Below are 20,791 nucleotides of genomic sequence, written 5' to 3'. Positions count from 1 at the left end.
AAATCTTCTCACAGGTTAATGGCCATTTGGAGTAGCTCTTCCATGAACAACCCCCCTAGTTTAAGTGAATTAAAGATTTAAATGTAAAAAAGAAAAAAAAAACATCAAACTTAGGAGAACTATGTATAACCTAGGAATCAAGGAGATCTTTTTTAAATAAAAAAAAGTGAATCAAGAAATCTAAAAATGAAGAGATTAATTTTATTATTAAAAATTAAAATGTGGCCAGCGCCACGGTTCAATAGGCTAATCCTCTGCCTGTGGTGCCGGCACCCCGGGTTCTAGTCCAAGTCAGGGCACTGGATTCTGTCCCAGCTGTTCCTCTTCCATTCCAGCTCTCTGCTATGGCCCAAGTGCTTGGGCCCTGCACGCACAAGGGAGACCAAGAGAAATACCTGGCTGCTGGCTTCGGATCAGCGCGGTGCACTGGTCACAGTACGCTGGCTGCAGTGGCCATTGAGGGGTGAACCCACGGAAAAAGGAAGACCTTTCTCTCTCTCTCTCTCTCTCTCTCTCTCTCTCACTGTCCACTCTGCCTGTCCAAAAAAAAAAAATTAAAATGTGACTTCATTGACAGGTTTAAAGACAAATGTTAGATTAAGAAGAAAGATTTGCTACACACAAGATTAACCTCAAAAATACACAGAGTACTCCCAGTCTTATAGGAAAACGCAGATAAACCAAGAGAAAAAAAGTCAAATACACGTACAGACAACTAACTGAAGGTACCTATTTGATAAGTAAATGATGAAATTAGAATGAAGGTTTTCATTTGCCCATTATTTTCCTCTAGTGTGAATTTTCTCAAAGTTGCTAAAATTTAGTATGGTTAAATGCCTCTCCACAATTCAATCTATTTACAGTGTGTCTCTCCAGTATTTTCTGGTGAATTCCTCAGGCTCCTTTATGGAGTTGGCATCTGGCTAAGTGATTTCTTGTCTTCTATATTAACTGAATTTCTCTCTGATGTTTTCTTTGATGTACAGTAAGGCTTGAGCTGCTCCTGAAAGCTTTTCCGCACTCATTGCATTTGGAGGGTTTTCTCCAGTGTGCATCCTCAGGTGTATGGTAAAGTCTGAGTTAGTTCTGAAGGCTTTCCCATTCTTCACATTTACAGGGCCTCTCCCCAGTATGAACTCTCTGGTGCAGAGTTAGCTGTGACAGAGTAATACAACCTTTGCCACAGTCCTTACAGGTATAGGGTTTTTCTCCAGTGTGTGTTCTCCAGTGCACTGTAAGGCAGGAACCCCTCCTGAAGGCTTTTCCTCAGACATCACACTTATAGGGCTTCTCCCCACTATGGATTTTCTGATGTTCTGTGACATGTACCATCTGGCTAAATGCTTTCCCACAGTCATGACATTTAAATGGCTTCCCTTCAGTATGTGTTTTTTGATGGTTATTAAAGCCTGAATTACTTGTGAAAACCTTCCCACATTCATTATATTTATCAGGTTTCTCTCCAGTGTGCCTCCTTTGATGCACAGTAAGTTGTGATGTATTAGTGAAAGCTTTATCACAGTCATTGCATTCATAGGGTTTTTCTCCAGTATGGGTCCTTTGGTGTACAATAAGGTAGGACTTAGTCCTGAATGACTTTCCACAGTCATAACATGTAAATGGTTTCACTCCAGTATGGATTTTCTGATGCTCCTTGAGAGTCACCATTTTGGTGAATGCTCTCTCACAGCGCATTTGTATGGTTTCTCTCCAGTATGAATCCTCTGATGTACAGTTAAGTGTGACTTTATTCTGAAAGACTCCCCACGTTCATTACACAGATCAGGTTTCTCTTCAGTGTGAATACGCTGATGTATGATTAGAGATGAGGAACGCATGAAGGCCTTTCCACATTCATCACATTTATAAGGTTTCTCTCCTGTATGCATTCTGTGGTGTAGGGTAAGGCAGGAATAATTAACGAATGCTTTCCCACATTCACTGCATTTATAGGGTTTTTCTCTGGGTGGATTCTCTGATGTTCTGTGAAGTTTGGGCTTTCCTCCAGTGTGAGTTCTTATATGTACAATAAGGCTTGAGTTACTTCTATAGGCTTTCCCACACTCATTTCATCTGAAGGGCTTTTCTCCAGTAGGAATTCTCTGATGAACATTAAAAATTGTTGTATTCTTGAAAGATTTCCCACACTCACTGCACTTATATGGTTTCTCCTCAGGATGGGTCTTATGTACACTAAGATACGACTTATTCCTAAAGGCTTTCCCACAATCACTACGTTTGTAGGGTTTCTCCCCGATGTGAGTTTCCTGATGTCTTCCCAGTTTTGACTTATCACTAAATGCTTTCCCACACTCACCGCATTTATAGGGTTTCTCTCCAGTCTGGATTCTCTGGTGCTGATTAAGGCGGGCACACTGGCTAAATGGTTTTGCACAGACATTGCATTGATAAGTTTTTTTAAGTATGAATTCTCTGGTATACCATAAGTGACAAAGAAGCAATGAAGCCTTTTCCACATTCATTACATTTGTAGAGTTTTTCTCCAGTGTGAATTCTTTTATGCTAATATACGAGGGCTGGCTGAATGTTTTCTCACACTCACTACATTCATAAGGTTTTTATTTAGTGTGCGTTCTCTGATGTGGAACGAGTAATGACCTATAGTGAAAGGCTTTTTCACATGTGCCACATTTATAGGGTTTTTCTTTATTATTTGATTTCTCCCTCAAAGTGAGTTCTGAATTCTGCCTTGTGGATTTGCTGTCTACTGGATCCTTGCCAACTATCTTCCCCAAGTGGGTATCTATAATCAAATCCAAATTTTTTGTGAACACTTCCTCTTGTGTTTGGAATTTTCTGCGGGGCTCTTCTGTGACAACTTTTGGTTCTGGAAAAAGAACAGATCCAAATCTAAAGCCTCTTTGACCAGTGGGCATTTTCTTGTGTGTAACCGTCTTTTGACACAAGTGACTCTCCTGACTATTTTGCAGTCTCAAAGTCCTGTCATTCCATGTCGATAATATTCCCATTCTGGAACCCATAGGCCATTTTCTGTGAGTTTCTCTACTATGGCCTCCTGTGATAAATCTTCAGAAGTATCCTCTGTTAGTACAGCATTCCTGGTTGCAAGTTCAGTTTCCAAGTCCAGGGAGGGAAAAAGAGAAAATCAAATAACTTCTACTTCCTAAGCTGAAGAAATCTCACTAAGTGGGATAAATCATATGAAAAATGGTAAATGAACACTTGGTTTTAACTGCTGCAAATTGACCTTACTTTCTAGGAAGAAAAAGGTAGGATTAAGGGAAGGTGGTTGAGTAAATAATCAAAGTGGCACATTCAATGATATCTTCTCCTATTAAAAAAAAATCCATGGAGCAAGCATTTAGCTTAGTGGTTAAGATGCTGGTTAAGATACCCACATCCCATATCAGAGCACCTGCATTTGACAGCTGGCTCCAGCTTACGCTTCATGCAGACCCTGGAGGCAGTGGTGATGGGAGACTAAGGCCTGCAAATTCTCCATGAAATGTGTGAGGCTAAATAGTTAAGAATTTTTAATAGACTCATATGGAAAGACAGATTTGAATTTAGGGTGACCAAAGGGGTCATCCCTGGGACTCATAGGGTTTGCCTGGAACTTCAAGGTGAAATGCTCTAAGGACAGGATGAATAAAAAAACAGACCAGGTTGTTCAAGGAATAATCAGCTCAGTTAAATTTCCAATTCAAGCAAAGTAGCTGAGGATTGTTAGAGCCCCTAATACAGCAGCCCATCAAAAGCAAATATTATTTCTTGGTGGGAAAAGATTATATAATATACAATTTCAAATTACTCCTATAGGTTTTCATAGCCATTTCTTGACAACCAAAACTAATAGGCATACACAAGGAGACAAAATTCACATGAGAAAAAAAGCAAAAAGAAACAATAGGGGCTGGCGCTGCGGCTCAATAGGCTAATCCTCCGCCTTGTGGCGCCAGCACACCAGGTTCTAGTCCCAGTCAGGGTGCGGGATTCTGTCCCGGTTGCCCCTCTTCTAGGCCACTCTCTGCTGTGGCCAGGGAGTGTAGTGGAGGATGGCCCAAGTGCTTGGGCCCTGAACCCCATGGGAGACCAGGATAAGCACCTGGCTCCTGCCTTCGGATCAGTTCGGTGTGCCGGCCGCAGCGTGCCGGCCATGGCGGCCATTGGAGGGTGAACCAATGGCAAAAGGAAGACCTTTCTCTCTGTTTCTCTCTCTCACTCTCCACTCTGCCTGTCAAAAAAAAAAAAACAATAGGAACATATCTAAAATCAATCCATATGTTTTTAATGACCATAAACTTTAAAATTAATCTATAAAATTATTTCTTTTTAAAAGATTTACTTTATTTATTTGAAAGGCAGTGTTAGAGAGAGAGAGAGAGCAATATCTTCCATCCACTGGTTCACTTTCCAAATGGCCACAATGGCCAGTGCTGGGCCATGATGAATCCAGGAACCAGGAGTTTCAACTGGGTCTCCCATGTAGGAGAAGGGCCCAAGGATTTGGGCATCCTCTGCAGCTCTCCCAGGCACATTAGCAGGGAGCTGGATTGGAAGTGGAGCAGCCAGTACTTGAACAGGCATCCATATGGGATGCCAGAACTGCAGGAGGCACTTATACACATTATGCCACAGCAGCAACCCCCAATCCATAAACTTTAAAATAACCATAACAATGTTAGGCAGGAAGGCAGAAATTTAGCCTGTGTGTGTATGCAAAAGGCCTGAAGACCAGCACCTACTGCAGAAGCTCCAGAAGTCCAGCATTTTGCACTTCAAAGTCCTGCTCAGGTAGTCCCAGCCCTTCCCCCCAAGGAAAGCGCCCAGGAGAATTCTCTCCTCAGGACCAAAAGGGTTACCTGACCTGATAACATAGGGCAATAAAACCTTCACAGACCCCTAAGGGAAGCCTCTCTACTCTGCCCCAGCCAGCAAATCTGGGGAAGAATTTGCTAATTTTCACCCAGCAAACCCTCCAGTCAGGTCTCCCCCTCCTTCGTCCTGGAAGAGAGGGGGAGGTGGGTAAACAGACTCCCTTAAAAACCTAGGGAGTCAAACAGACTGTGTGCTCAGCCCTCTCCTCTCTGCTGAGCCCTCTGCCTGGCCTGCCCAGGTGTATTCTCTCCACTCTACCATGTAACCTCGCTCTCCCCCAGTCTGAGTGACTGGGCACTCTCTCTATGTCCCTTCCATTCTGATGGATGCCCTCTCCCCAATAAAACTTTATCATTTCACTGTCTCATGCCTTAATTATTTCTTGCATTAAGAACCCGACAGCTTCCATGGCCTTTTCTCTGGTGACAACAATATTCAAGAACATTAAGAAAATATTAATAATTGCATCAAAGAATTAGCAAGCACAAGGGCCATGCCTGGGAAGGCAGTGCAGGATTGCCTGGGTGCTTGGGCCTCTGCCACTGGTGTGGGAGACCAGGAAGGAATTCCTGGCTCCTGGCCTTGGCGTGCTCTGTTGCAGCCACTTGGGGAGTGAACCAGCAGATGAAGATCTCTCTGTCTCTCCCTCCCTCTCTTGCTCTGCTTTTCAAAACAGGGAAATAAACAAATCTTAAAATGAATTCTAAAGTACAAAATAAAAACCAAATGGAGGGGCCAGCACTGTGGCACAGCAGCTTAAAGCCCCGGCCTGCAGCACTGGCATCCCATATGGGCACTGGTTTGAGTTTTGGCTGCTCTGCTTCAGATCCATCTCTCTGCTAATGTACCTGGGAAGGCAACAGAAGATGGTCCAAGTGCTTGGGCCCCTGCACCCTGGTGGGAGACCCAGAAGGAACCCCTGGTTCCTGCCTTTGGACAGGCCCAGCCCCAGCCATTGCAGCTACATGGGGAGTAAACCAGATCTTTTTCTCTCTCTGTAACTCTGCCTTTTAAATAGATAAATATTTTTTAAGAATATAAAGTCTATGGGAAAGACTTTAAGAAAAAAAAAAAAAGTATGGATCTCAAAAAAATTTTTACACCCAAATAAGCTTATCTTTTCATTCTATTTTTCCACAAACTGTTTGACGTACCCTGGTATACTTGGGAACACAGGATTCTTTTTTTTTAAAGATTTATTTTATTTATTTATTTGCGAGTCAGAGTTACACAGAGAGAGGAGAGACAGAGAGAGGTCTTCCATCCTCTGGTTCACTCCCCAATTGGCCGCAATGGCCAGAGCTGTGCCGATCTGAAGCCAGGAGCCAGGAACTACTTCTGGGTCTCTCACATGGGTGCAGGGGCCCAAGGACTTCAGCCATCCTCCACCACCTTCCCAGGCCATAGCAGAGAGCTGAATTAGAAGTGGAGCAGCCGGGTCTTAAACCAATGCCCACATGGGATGCAGGTGCTTCAGGCCAGGGCATTAACTTGCTGCACCACAGTGCCGGCCCCAAAATTCTTAACTTACCAAAAATATCCATCAAAAATGAAGGTCAGGGGCCGGCACTGTGGCACAGAGGGTTAACTCCCTGGCCTGAAGCACCGCATCCCATATGGGTGCCAATTCTAGTCCCAGCTGCTCCTCTTCCTATCCAGCTCTCTGTTGTGGCCTGAGAAAACAGTAGAAGATGGCCCAAGCCCTTGGGACCCTGTAACCATGTGGGAGACCTAGAAGAAGCTCCTGGCTCCTAGCTTCGGATCAATGCAGCTCTGGCCGTTGTGGCCAATTGGGGAATGAACCATTGAATGGAGGAACTCTCTCTCTCTGCCTCTCCTCTCTGTGTAACCTGACTTTCAAATAAATAAGTAAGTAAGTAAGTAAATAAATAAATAAATAAAAGGTCAAATAAGACCTTTTGTGGCAACAAACAAAAACAAACAAAACTCCAACCAAACCAAATGAAAACAAAGGAGAGTCTTTAAAAGAATACTTGAATAAAAGGAAATGCTAATGTGTGTTTATTACCCCAGATAAAGCTCAGAAATGAAGAAAAAAGTGAACATAAAGGAACAATAGAAATAAAGTAATAATAACATCTGATGAGATCTGTGATACACAAAATTAAAATATATAACTTCAATGAAATATAAGTGAAGGTAAATGGAATAAGCTATTACAATTTCCTTCTTTTTTTGAAGAGGAGAGAAACCTATACTAGATTGTTGATTCAAGAAGGCATGCTATAATCTGTTACTAAACAATTAAAAATTGTATAATTACCAACTGATTAATAATTACCAAGGAAACAAGAAGAATAAAAGATAGTACATCTAAAGGTAGGCATGGATGGAAGGAAAAAGAATACAGAATAGGCAAGAGACTTTCACAATTAGATTGCAGACTTAGGTACGATGCAAGCATATTACATGCGAATGGACTAAACACTCCAAAAAACATAGACTGTCAGATTGATTTTAAAAAATTAACAGGGGCCAGTGCTGGCGCATCAGGTTAAAGCCCTGGCCTGAAGTGCCAGCATCCCATATGGGCACCAGTTCTAGACCAGGCTGCTTTTCTTCTGATCCGGATCTCTGTTATGGCCTGGGAAAGCAGTAGAGGATGGCCCCAGTCCTTGGGCCCCTGCATCTGCATGAGAGACCTGGAGGAAGCTCCTGGCTCCTGGCTTCAGATCAGCTCAGCTTCCAATTGGCTCAGCTCCAGCAGTTTCAGCCAACTGGGGAGTGAAGCAGTGGATGGAAGACCACTGTCTCTACCTCTCTCTGTAACTCGTTCAAATAAATAAAATAAATATATATATATTTTTTTTAAATAAAGGGGGGCCAGCACTGTGGTGCAGTGGGTTAACACCCTAGCCTGAAGTGCCAGCACCCCATATGGGCACCAGTTCTAGTCCCGGCTGCTCCTCTTCCGATCCAGCTCTCTGCTATGGCCTGGGAAAGCAGTGGAAGATGGCCCAAGCCTTGGGCCCCTGCGCTGGCATGAAAGACCAGGAAGAATCTCCTGGCTCCTAGCTTCGGATTGGTGCAGGAGCTTCATTGCAACCAACTGGGGAGTGAACCAGCAGATGGAAGACCTCTCTCTCTCTTTGCCTCTCCTTTCTGTGTAATCCTGACTTTTAAGTCAATAAATAAATCTTTAAAAATAAATTTAATGAATGTTATTTATAAAAGAAATACATAAAAACTAGAAGTGAACAGAGGTAACAGCAGAAAGAAAAATAACCAAAAAGAAGATGCTTGGAGATATTAATATTAGATAAAACATGGACAGTGCTGCAGCTCACTAGGCTAATCCTCCACCTGCAGTGTCGGCACTTTGGGTTCTGGTCCCAGTCGGGGCGCCAGATTCTGTCCCAGTTGCTCCTCTTCCAGTCCAGCTCCCTGCTGTGGCCCAAGAAGGCAGTGGAGGATGGCCCAAGTGTTTGGGCCCTGCACCCACATGGGAGACCAGGAGGAAGCACCTGGCTCCTGGCTTTGGATGGGCACAGCACATCGGCCATAGCAGCCATTTGGGGAGTGAACCAACAGAGGGAAGACCTTTCTCTCTGTCTCTCTCTCTCTCTAACTCTGCCTGTCAAAAAAAAAATCAGACAAAACAGACTTTAAGGCAAAAACCATGAACAAAGATAAGAACTAGAATCCACTTGTCTTTCCAAGACCATGATCCTAGCCAAGTTACTATCTTGCCTAGACTGTTTGTACAACCTCTTAACCTAGCCTGCTTTACGCCCCTCAAACAGAGTTGTTTCCTAATAGTCTTTCATTGAAATTTTCCATGCTCTGCACTCACTCAGATTAGAACCCAAGCTCCTGACCATCATCTACAAAGCCCTGCAGGGGCAGCTTCCCCCCAGCTCCAGCTTTACTCCCTCCCAGTCTCCCCCTCCCTTGAGCTTCCGTAGCAGCAAATCCCTCTTGATTTCTAGGATGTATTACAATCCTTCTCCTATCAGGTATTTTTCATTGCTATTCCCTTTGCCTGGCAAGATGACCTCTCCACTTCCCCAGGATGGCTGCTTCTGACCCTTCACGGCCCACTTTAAATGTCCCGTCTCTAGAAGCTGCCCTTGTCCACCTGATCTGAGGGAAACACTCACCCCCACCCCAGTTACTCTTTCATATTCTCCAGCTTGTCTCAAAACAAAAAGGCATTAAATACTAAGTGGGTACTGCATTCTGATTCTCAACTGATTCATTTCTTGTTTGTACTCTCAATTAGTGAACAACTGGAGGGAAGAAAGATCCCCTCAAAATTTCAGCAGGCTTGCAAGTGAAAAATTAAACCTTAAGTTTTAGTTTGAAATAGGTTTAGCTGAAAAGAAACAGGTTTAGCTTAAAAGAAATAAGGTTAGCATAAGAAAGCTTTTTTAGGAAATGAAGGAAGGCCAGATAATGGTGAAACAAATAAGAAAAACAGAATTAACTGGAAAGGATAAAGTGATAGGGATATTTGTGCATGTTCTAATAAAAAGGAAGAAAAATTTCTGAAAATTTAGAAAGCAGAGTAGGAGGGGATAGGAAACCAAAAGTAGAGAACAGAGAGGAGAGGCAGAGAGGAAGAGGATGGGGCAGCATGGGGGGGGGGCATTTTTTTCCTTTGAGACAACATTGATCAGAGGTACCCCTCAAAATATTTCAGATATTCTGTTGAACATTCCCCAATGATATGATTTGAAATAAAACCTTTTTCATGATTCTGATTAATTTACCTGGATAGGGGCCTCTTGAAATTTCTCTCACCATTGTCCATTCTCCAAATGAGATATCATACCTGGTTTGGAAACTGCAAGCCCTGTTCAAAAACAAATAAATAGGGTTTGATTGATGTGAGAACTACTGCCGAATTCAGTCTCAGTTCTCAATTTTCTATGTAGAGTGGCTATTACAGGAAGATATAGAGCTGCACTGTGCAATACAGTTGCTAATAGCAATGTATGGCAGTTTAAACCAGACTTAAAATTAAATTAAAAATCCAGTTCTTTAGGTGGAGCAAATTTGAACTGCTCAAAAGCCACAAGTGGCTTGAATGTGCAATACAGGCTAGCAGAGATACAGGTTTCTGTTTTTTTTTTTTTTTAAGATTTATTTATTTATTTGAAAGTCAAGAGTTACACAGAGAGGGGAGAGGCACAGAGAGAGAAAGAAAAGGTCTTCTATCCAATGGTTCACTTTCCAATTGGCCTCAGCAGCTGGAGCTATGCTGAACTAAAGCCAGGAGCCAGGAGCTTCCTCCGGGTCTCCCATCTGGGTGCAGGGGCCCAAGGACATGGGCCATCCTCTACTGCTTTCCCAGGTCATAGCAGAGAGCTGGATTGGAAGTCAAGCAGCCGGGTCTTGAACCAGCGCCCATATGAGATGCCGACACTTCAGGCCAGGGCGTTAACCCATGTGCCACAGTGCCGGCCCCACAGATTTCTGTTTTTTAGATTTATTTTTATTTATTTGAGGGGTAGAGTTACAGAGAGAGAGAGGGAGAGACAGAGAGAGAGGTCTTCCATCCAATGGTTCACTGCCTAATTGCCTGCAACGGCCTGAGCTGAGCTGATCCAAAGCTAGGAGCTAGAAGCTTCTTCCAGGTCTCCCAAGTGGGTGCAGGGCCCAAGGACTTGGGTCATCTTCCACTGCTTTCCCAGGCCATAGCAGAGAGTTTGATTGAAAGAGGAGCAGCCGGGACATGAACCGGCATCCATATGGAATTCCAGTGCAATAGGCGGAGGCTTAGAGTCTACTATGCACAGCGTTGGTTCCCAGATTTCTATCATAGCAAAACATTCTATGGTACAGTAACAATCTAGAGAATTATAAAGGTATTTATCTCAAGAAAGTTTAATACTATGGTTTCATGTGATAAGGAATCATGGGAAAAACTCAAAATGGGGGGGCCAGCACTGTGGCATAGTGGGCAAAGCTGCCACTCACAGTGCCGGCATCCCATATAGGCACTGGTTCAGGTCCTGGCTGTTCTACTTCAGATCCAGCTCTCTGCTGTGGCCTGGGAAAGCAGTAGAGGATGGCCCAAGTCCGTGGGTCCCTGTACCCACATGGGAGACCTGGAGGAAGCTCCTGGCTCCTGGCTTCAAGTTCGCGCAGCTCCACCTGTTGTGGTCACCTAGGGAGTGAATCAGCAAATGGAGGACCACCCCTCCCCTGCCTCTCTGGAATTCTTATTTTCAAATAAATAAATAAATATGTTTTTAAAAACGGGGGTAGGTGTTTGGAATAGTGGTCAAGATACTGCTTGGGACACCCACATACCATCAGAGGCCGGCGTTTGAATTTTGTCTCCATTTCCAGTGTACACCTGGGAGGTAACAGGTGATGGCTCAAGCAGTTGGGTCCCTGCCATCCATGTGGGAGACCTAGGCTGAATTCTGGATTCCTGGCTTCAGCTTGGTCCAGCTCTGGCTGTGAGACATCTGGAGAGTGATTTTTTTCCCTCTCACTCATTCTGTTTTTCAAATTAATTATTAATTAAAAAGAAAATTATTAATTAAAAAGCACTGATAATCCCTTTATGGAATAGATGAGAATAACTTTGGAACTAGATTCCAACAAAACATATGAAAGGACTTCAAAAAGTTCATGATAAATGGAATTAAAAGACAGAAAAAATAAAATGTGATTTCTCAACATGAGCTTACAAGTTGAAGATACTTGTAAACAAGGATACCAGCCACTTGGTCCAACATGAAAGAACTGAGGGCTCTGGGATTTTAACCACATCACTACAGCTTGTTAACTGAAGAAAAATGGGCATTCTTTAAAGCTCTTTTAAGATTAGGAAACAAAAACAAGTCAGAAGGAGTGTCAGGTGGAAGCCTGATGATTTCCCTACAAATACTCACAAAACCGCCCTTGTTCGACGAGCGGGATGAGGAGGAGCAGTACTATGGTGAAGGACACTCCGGGAAAGCTTTCCTGCATGGTTTTTCGGCTGAGCTTTGACCAACTTTCTCAAAAACACTCTGTAAGCAGATGTTCTTGTTCTTCAGCCTCTCAGAGAAAGTCAACAAGCAAAATGCCTTACGCATCCCAGAAACTGGCTGCCATGACCTTTGCTCTGATGAGACCACTTCCACCTTCAGTAGTCGTTGCTTTGACTGTGCTCTGTCTTCTGGATCATCCTGGTAAAGCCATGTTTTGTCTCCTCTTACAATTCTTGAAAGAAATGATCTTGATCCAGTTTTACAATTTTCTGTGGTAGTCTGTGCTCTTATCTGGGGCTGATCTGGGGATCGAGCAGAAAGTCTGCTCCACTTTGTTTTTCAGTCACAGCTAGGCAGACTGAGGCAGTTGGGATGTTTAGGGCTGGCTACTGTTTGTGCTACTGTCAGTCCTCTTTAATTCAAGCACAAGCAAGATTAATTTTTCCCTTGCAAATTGTCATGGATTGTCTGCTGCTAATGTGTTCATCTTCAACATCACCCTGCTGCTTCTTAAAATGAGTTTTCTATTTGTAAACTGATTTCTCTGGAGGCACTGTCCCCAAAAACTTTTCTTTTTTTCTTTTTTAATTTTATCTATTTATTTGAGAGGGAGAGTCACAGACAATGAGAGGAAGAGACAGAGAGGAAGGCCTTCCTTTCGTTGGTTCACTCCCCAAATGGCTGCAATGACCAGAGCTGAGCCAATCAGAAGCCAGGAGCCAGGAGCTTCTCAAGGGTCTCTCACACAGGTACAGGGGCTCAAGGACTTGGGCCATCTTCCACTGCTTTCCCAGGACACAGCAGAGAGCTGGACTAGAAGAGGAGCAGCAAGGTCGAGAAGTGGCGTCCATATGGGATGCCGGCATCGCAGATGCAGGATTAACCTACTGTGCCATGGTACCGGCCCCCCTGAAAACTTTTCATAAACATAAATCATTTCATCATTCTTCCACCCCATGCTTCACCATAAATATGATGTTTGTTTGTTTCAATTTTAGCAGAATTTGGAACCCAGGTGCTCTGTTAGGGTCTCCTTTCAAACTGATGTCTTATCCTCAAACTAGAACCTATTCAGACATGTTACAGCAAGTTAGTATGAGCTTATTTTGGTGTAAAAATGTGAAATTCATGTAGTTTTTTGTCATAATACACATTTCCGTTGCATTTGTTATTCTACAATAAGCAGATCATCTAGTTAAGAATGAAGAACAGCATGATGACCAACAATGTTCTCCAAAGATTCAGAGAGTCTGACACCTAAACTCAAAACTAAAATTCAGCTAGGTACTGTAGAAGCTCTGTGTCTTCAGTAAACTGGGTCAAGGGGGCAAATGTATCAACACAGAAGAGGCACTGACCTCACCCAGGGAGACAAGATTCCTGTCATTCTCCAGCATCACATCTTGTGCAGGCTCCTCTGTGTAGGGTCCATCAGTCTCCAGGCCTCCAATGTGAAGTCTATAGCCACATCTTTAAAAGGCAGTGACTCCTAGAATAAATAAATTGTGATCACCAGAGACTATACTATCAGTCCTGCTAGGCAGAATACCATGTATAAAACTGGAGAAAAACTCCAGAAATTAGAATCACCAAATGATTATGTATGCCAACTCCTTAATCCTTATAGGACATACAGTTCTCTCTAGTGACAAGAACTTAAAACCATAAGAGGAAGCCTATTCCATCTTTGGAGTTCCACCTGAGAGTAGTTTTACCAAACTAATTCAAATCTGGTTTTCTAGAAACTCTACATATTGCTCCTACTATACTTTCTGGAGGCAAACAGCATGGCTTCTTCCTTCTCTAGAAAGTCTTTAAAATATTTGTGTACAGTTAGTGGTTTCTACCCAAATAATCTGCTATCCAGAAAACCCTGATGTGTGTAAAAGATCACCTTCTTTCAGTTCTAATCTGTAGAATATGTCTTAACAAAAGATACTGCATCAATCAGACCACAGATACAGAATGCTATAAGCTCTCTCTGAGACAGCAAAGAACACATGGGACTTTGGGGGCCAGTTCTTTAGTTAAGATATGAAATATGTACAAATGCTTGTATAAAGAATGGAAGAATGAGTCCAAAGTATTTTTAATGATGAACTACTGAGAGAAGGAGGAAACAGAGTGGAGAAGACTGAAATAGGACCTAGGCTCTTTTGAATATTTCTTGTTGTGCATATTTGACTTTTGAACTGTGCAAATATTTTATATTGTTTTGAAACAAGGATTAAACTTCAAGAAAGCAATCTAGTAGAGTACAACCAGCTGGAACAGCATACCTATTTATCAGAGGGAAACTATTCTGAGTGATTTTCAAACACAGTCATTTTTCTGTACCTCTGAGTAAGAACTCCGAAACAAAGACAGTAAGAAAAACAAGACATTTTCTGTAAGCAATCTTATTGGTGGTAGAAGTAGAAATGATATTCTGTAACTTTTGTGTGTGCAGTGCTGGATAAAGCAAATTAGCCTATCACTGTTCCTAAAAACTAATCAATTTGGTATGGGAGAACAAAGACATGAAGAGGATATAAATGAAGAGATTAGGTTAAAAACTCCATGGCTCTGAATTTGAAGTCTCAGTACCGACTCACAAAATATTTCATGTTCAAGGGAAAGAACTAGCTTTAACAACATGAAGTAAGAATGCATTATGCTGGGGCTGGCATTGTAGAGCCGTGGGTAGAGTCACCGCCTGCAGTGCCGGCATTCCATACAGGCGCTGGTTTGAGTACAGGCTGTATCACTTCCAATCCAGCTTTCTGCTATGGCTTGGGAAAGCAGTAGAAGATGGTTCAAGTCCTTGGGCCCCTGCACCTGCATGGGAGACCCAGAAGAAGCTCCTGGCTCCTGACTTTGGAACAGCACAGCTCTGGCCATTGCAGCCAATTGGGGAGTGAACCAGTGAATGGAAGACCTCTCTCCCTCTCTGCCTCTCCTTCTCTCTCTATGTAACTCTTTCAAATAAATAAATAAATCTTAAAAAATTGATAATGATATAAGCCTTAACCTCTGAAAATTAGGGATGTGTGTGACCAGCCTATGATACATTACTAAACCAACATAGTCGGAACTACTGATCAAGTGTTTCTTACAAAACTTATACTTCAAAGTCACTGTTAAAACACTTTTTTTTTTATCAGATTAATACCTATTCCAAACACATATACACTTAAATGTCTTCAGGTAAAATTAAAATATTCAGCATAACATCTAATTTCTAGTCTTGTCTTTTACAGCTTTCCAACTTGATTCAGTAGCTTAGTCACTGTTCACTACTTCAAAGCCTGCCTGTAAGCTCTCTTCTCACCAGGATACCCTCACAAATACTTTTGACAAGTTAAATCCCACCTATAATTGGGTAACAGCTTAAATCTATTCTCACGAATTTTCTGTTGACCAACTTAGCTAACACTAATGTCCCAACTGAAAGATTCTTTAAGAAAAAGATCTATTTTTAATTAAAAAAATACTATTTATTTTAGAAGATATCTCCATCTGCTGGTTTATTCACCAAGTGTTCCAACAACCAGGGCTGCACCAGGCTGGAGCCAGGAGCTGTGAATTTTTGGAAAGATATTTGGTTCAGTATCAACAGTATCAACAGTGAATCTTCTAATGGATTGTATTCTACCATGACGAACCCAAATTTCCTGTGTCAAACTGTTAGGTTCAGTTTCCAGAGAGCGTTTGGGTGAGGCAAAGTCCCAAACTTCAGGAGAAGTAGAACACGCGCAAATCAATACAGCAGGTTGGAAACAGAGGACAGCTTAACTCACCAGGGGTCCAATGGAAAAAAACACAGCAGCCATGATCTCTGCTTCTGTGTTTCCCTCTCCAGAAAGAGTCGCGTCCAGCAGAGACGTATCTGCAGAAGACAGGAATTCACACAAACCAATCTTGCTTGGGAGTTTCAGATACAAGTGAGCATGATCTCCCTAAGGGAACACAAGAGTAATGTTCAAGATGAGAGAAGATCAAAGACTTTTGGTCCAAGAGATCTTGAAATTCGTTGTAATAATTGTTTTCTGTAATTGTTTTAAAAATTGATTCGAGGCCGGTGCCGCAGCTCAACAGGCTAATCCTCTGCCTTATGGTGCCGGTTCACCAGGTTCTAGTCCCGGTTGGGGCGCTGGATTCTATCCCGGTTGCCCCTCCTCCAGTCCAGCTCTCTGCTGTGGCCTGGGAGTGCAGTGGAGGATGGCCTAAGTGCTTGTGCCCTGCACCCCATGGGAGACCAGGAGAAGCACCTGGCTCCTGGCTTTGGATCAGCGTGCACCGCCGGCCACAGCGTGCTGGCTGTAGCGGCCATTGGAGGGTGAACCAATGGCAACAGAAGACCTTTCTCTCTGTCTCTCTCTCTCACTGTCCACTCTACCTGTCAAAAAAAAAATTGATTCTAAAGACAGAGAGGGAGAGAGAGAGAGAGAATCTCAACCACTGGTTCACTCTCAAATGCCTGCAAAAGCCAGGACTGGGACAGGTCAAGGTTGGGTGCCAGGAAATCACCCATATGGGTGGCAGAGACCAAATTATTTGAGCCATCACCTGCTGCCTCCCAGTGAGCATTAGCAGGAAGCCAGAACCTGGAACAGAGCCAGTACTTTTTCCCAGGCACTACAATATGGGATACAGGCATTCCAGGCATCTTAACTGCTACACCAAATGCCCATCCCACATCTCAAGATTTTAATACTATTACAAGTAGTTAGAGTTAGCACTGTACTTGTACAAGTTAGACACTGTACAAGGAGTTTATTTTTAAAGATTTATCTATTAACTTGAAAGGCAGAGCTACAGAGAGGCAGAGAAAGAGAGAGAGAGGGGTCTTTCATCTTCTCCAAATGGTCACAATGGCTGGAGCTGAGCCAACCTGAAGCCAGGAGCCAGGAGCTTCTTCCAGGTCTCCCGTGTGGGTGCAAAGGCCCAAGGACTCAGGGCATCTTTCTACTGCTTTCCCAGGGCACAGCAGAGAGCTGGAATGGAAGTGAAGCAGCCGGGACTTGAACTGGCGCCCAAATGGGATACCAGCACTGCAGGCAGCAGCTTTACCTACTAAGCCATAGCACTGGCCCCAGAGTTTAAAAAATACTCTTGGGGCTGGCATTGTTTTATAGTGGGCAAAGCCACCACTTATGACACCAGCATCCTACATGAGCATTTCTTCAAGTACCAGCTGCTCAGTGCAAAGTGGCCCAAGTGCTTGGGCTCCTGCCACCCATTGCTGGAGATCCCTGGCTTCAGCCTGGTTCAGCCCCAGCCATTGTGGCCATTTGGAGGAGTGAACCAGTGTATAAAAGATGTCTTTCCAGCTGGTGTCATGGCTCACTAGGCTAATCCTCCACCTGTGGCGTTGGCACCTGGGTTCTAGTCCCAGTTGGGGCTCAAGATTCTATCCTGGTTGCTCCTCTTCCAGTCCAGCTCTCTGCTGTGGCCTGGGAAGGCAGTGGAGGGTGGCCCAAGTATTTGGGCCCTGCACCCACATGGGAGACCAGGAGAAACCACCTGGCTCCTGGCTTCAGATTGGTGCAGCGTGCTGGCTGTAGCAGCCATTTGGAGGGTGAACCAACGGAAGGAAGACCTCTCCCTCTCTCTCACTCTCTGTCCAAAAAAAAAAAAAATGTCTTTCTCTCTCTCTCTCCCTCTCTTTTAAATAAATCTTTAGATTAAAAAAAAAAACTCCATCATTTTATGTTCACATCAAGTCAATGGAGATTATATTTCTATTCCATATATAAGGCAAGAGAGGTTTACAATAAGGAAACTACTTATTTAAGGTCATGCAGATATATGATTTCTAATAAATGTAATTTCTTTTTTCTTAAAAGATTTATTTATTTTATTTGAAAGGCAGAGTTACAGAGAGAGAGAGAGAGAAACAGACTGAGAAATCTTTCATCCTCTGGTTCACTCCCCAAATGGCTGCAATGGCTGCAACTGGCAGCTAAGCCAGGAGCTTCCTCCGGGTCTCGCATGTGGATGCAGGGGACCAAGCACTTGAGTCATCCTTCGCTGCTTTCCAGGCCATTAGCAGGGAGCTGGGTCAAAAGTGGACCAGAGGGCCGGTGCCATGGCTTAACAGGCTAATCCTCCGCCTTGCGGCACCGGCACTCCGGGTTCTAGTCCCAGTTAGGGTGCTGGATTCTATCCTGGTTGCCCCTCTTCCAGGCCAGCTCTCTGCTATGGCCCGGCAGTGCAGTGGAGGATGGCGCAAGTCCTTGGGCCCTGCACCCACATGGGAGACCAGGAGAAGCACCTGGCTCCTGGCTTCGGATCAGCGCGATGCGCCGGCAGCAGCGGCCATTGGAGGGTGAACCAACGGCAAAAAGGAAGACCTTTCTCTCTGTCTCTCTCTCTATCCACTCTGCCTGCAAAAAAAAAAAAAAAAAAGTGGACCAGAGGCAGAGGGTTAACTCAATACGCCACAGTGCCAGCCCCTAATCAATGTAATTTCAAAGCTCATACCTTTCCCACTAAATCAACTTGTTGTATAAAGTGGAAGAAAATTCAATCTCTTTGGCACAGTCACCCTCTCATCAAATAAAGAAATATTCCAAGAATATCTTTTTCCTTCCTTTTCTGTGAACAGTCAATGCTTAATAAATATTTGTTTTTATTTAGAAGAATTAGAGAGAGAGAGAGAGAGAGAGAGAGAGACACCTTCCATCTGCTGGTTCACTGCCCAAGTGGCTGCAATTGCCAGAGCTGGGCCAGGCTGAAGCCAGGAGCTTCATCTGGATCTCCCATGTGGGTGCAGGAGCCCAAGGACTGGGGTCATCTTCCACTGCTTTCCCAGGCCATTAGCAGGAATCTGAGCTGGAAGTGGAACAGCCAGGAATCAAACCAGTGCCCACATGGGATGCCTACGTTGCAGGCAGCAGCTTTACAAATTACACCACAACATTGGTCTTGAGTCAATTTCTTAAAATTTCCAGAGACTGCAGTTTCACTAAAGTGAACACCACAACTTCAAAGAAATATTGGATACCTTGACATGCCCCTTCTAATCTCATATTCAAATAATTTTTAATCTATCTTTCTATATAAGGCAAATCCAAATAAACAAGACACAGGGATAACAAGAATAATAGAAAATAAAGTGGAATTCAATGCACAAAGCATTGAGCAGTAGTCTTTTTATATTGAAAACACATGCCCATTCAAGGTTTTATACTATGGAGGAGTAGGGTGGCAGAGATCTTGTTCAGACGTGCCTGGCACTGATTCTTCTTTTCCACCTGTATAAAGAGGTCACTTGCTACTGCTGAGTCTGGTTCAAGAACCAGAAGCACCCGATGTACAACATTTCCTTATACCCCCTGGTAGAGACTGCTAACACAAATTTTTCCAGGATGGGACCATAAGACTCAGGAACAAAAGAGCAATGACAGAAAAATATTTTTCAAAAAGATTTATTTATCTTATTGAAAGGCAGAGAGAGAGAGAGAAAGAGAAAGATATCCTCCATTCACTGGTTCACTTCTCAAATGGGTGCAATAGCAGGAGCTGGGCCAATCTGAAGCCAGGAGCCAAGAGCTTTATCCAGGTCACTCACATCTGAGCAAAGACCCAAGTACCTCAGTCATGTTCCACTGCTTTCCCAGGTGCATTGCAGGGAGCTGGATTGGAAATGGAGCAGCCGGGACTCAAACCAGTGTCCAACGTGGGATGCTGGTGCTGCATGTGGTAGCTTTAGCAGCTATACTACGTCAGCCCTGAAAGAACAAGTATTGAGTTTTGGAAAACTCTAACTTGTGTAATTAAATGTTCCCTCATTTAGGGACTCTGTTATGCTTAAACATACTGAATCTGCACCTGCCATGAATGGGCACCTTACTCCCCATAAGGTTTAATAGCTTGCCCTATAAATAGAGCAGAACTTAATTTAACTGTAATATAGTCTATGCCAATCAGAACCTCATCTGAATGCTACTTGCAATAGTTAACCAGTACTTTGCTGAAAAGCAAGAATTAAAATATATAAAGCAAGACTGTCATCAATGCAAAGAACATTCGAGATACAGAAGTTAAGCATATGTGAGTGTAATAAAACTAACATCTAAAAGTTATCTTCAGGCACTTGGGGAGCATTTGCTAAGATCTGCCACAGACCACAAAGAAAAAGTTACAATCAAAAAGAAGAAACTAGGGCTGGTGCTGAGGTGTAGTGGGTAAAGCCGCTGCCTGCAGTGCCAGCATCCCATATGGGCTCCGGTTTGAGTCCCGGCTGCTCCACTTCCAATCCAGCTCTCTGCTATGGCCTGGGAAAGCAATGGAGGATGGCCCAAGTCCTTGGGACCCTGCACCCATGTAGGATACCTGGAAGAAGCTCCTGGCTCCCGGCTTCAGATCGGTGCAGCTCTGGCCATTGGGCCCAATTGGGGAATGAACCAACGGATGGAAGATCTCTCTCTCTCTCTGCCTCTCCTTCTCTGTGTAACTCAAGTAAATAAATAAACCTTAAAAAAAAAAAAAGAAATTGAATAGAGTGCATTCTCTAAACATGATGCAATAGAATACAAATGTAAATGGAAGTTTGACAGGGGGAATTTTTTTTTTTGGCCTTGAACTTAAAATAGGTACTCCTTAGTAGCTAAGTAAAATTTAATTAGCAGTGAGTTAGGAAATGAAAGTATTATACATTAGACATACATGATTGCTGCCAAAGTTTTAAGGACATTGGATTTATATTCCTAAATACTTTCAGGTAGGATTTTGGGGAAGAGTGAAAACATTACGTGTTCAAAATAAAGAAGAAAAACACTTAGCAAGGTAGCCATAAGAAAACTAAGAGGTAAAAGTGATAAAGGAAGAAACTATTGAATTCAAAAAACGCAAATAAAAAACAGGTGACAAAGCCAAGATTTGATCTCTAAATAATGAAATCTACAAGCCACTGGCTAAAGCAGGAAAAACAAAACAGAAAAACAGAAAAAAAGAGGCTATAATAAACATTTAAAAACCGCATGCCAATAAAAATA

At 43.2% G+C, this 20,791-nt stretch overlaps 1 pseudogene; it reads right to left on the bottom strand.

The window, feature by feature from the left end:
• Positions 1-887: 887 nt before the first annotated feature.
• LOC133746909 (zinc finger protein 624-like) lies at positions 888-19,396 on the bottom strand (annotated as a pseudogene).
• Between the last annotated feature and the right edge of the window lie 1,395 nt (positions 19,397-20,791).

The sequence above is a fragment of the Lepus europaeus genome, chromosome 18 (assembly GCF_033115175.1).
Source record: "Lepus europaeus isolate LE1 chromosome 18, mLepTim1.pri, whole genome shotgun sequence".
Lineage (NCBI taxonomy): Eukaryota > Metazoa > Chordata > Mammalia > Lagomorpha > Leporidae > Lepus > Lepus europaeus.
This window is presented reverse-complemented; position numbering and strand designations above follow the sequence as displayed.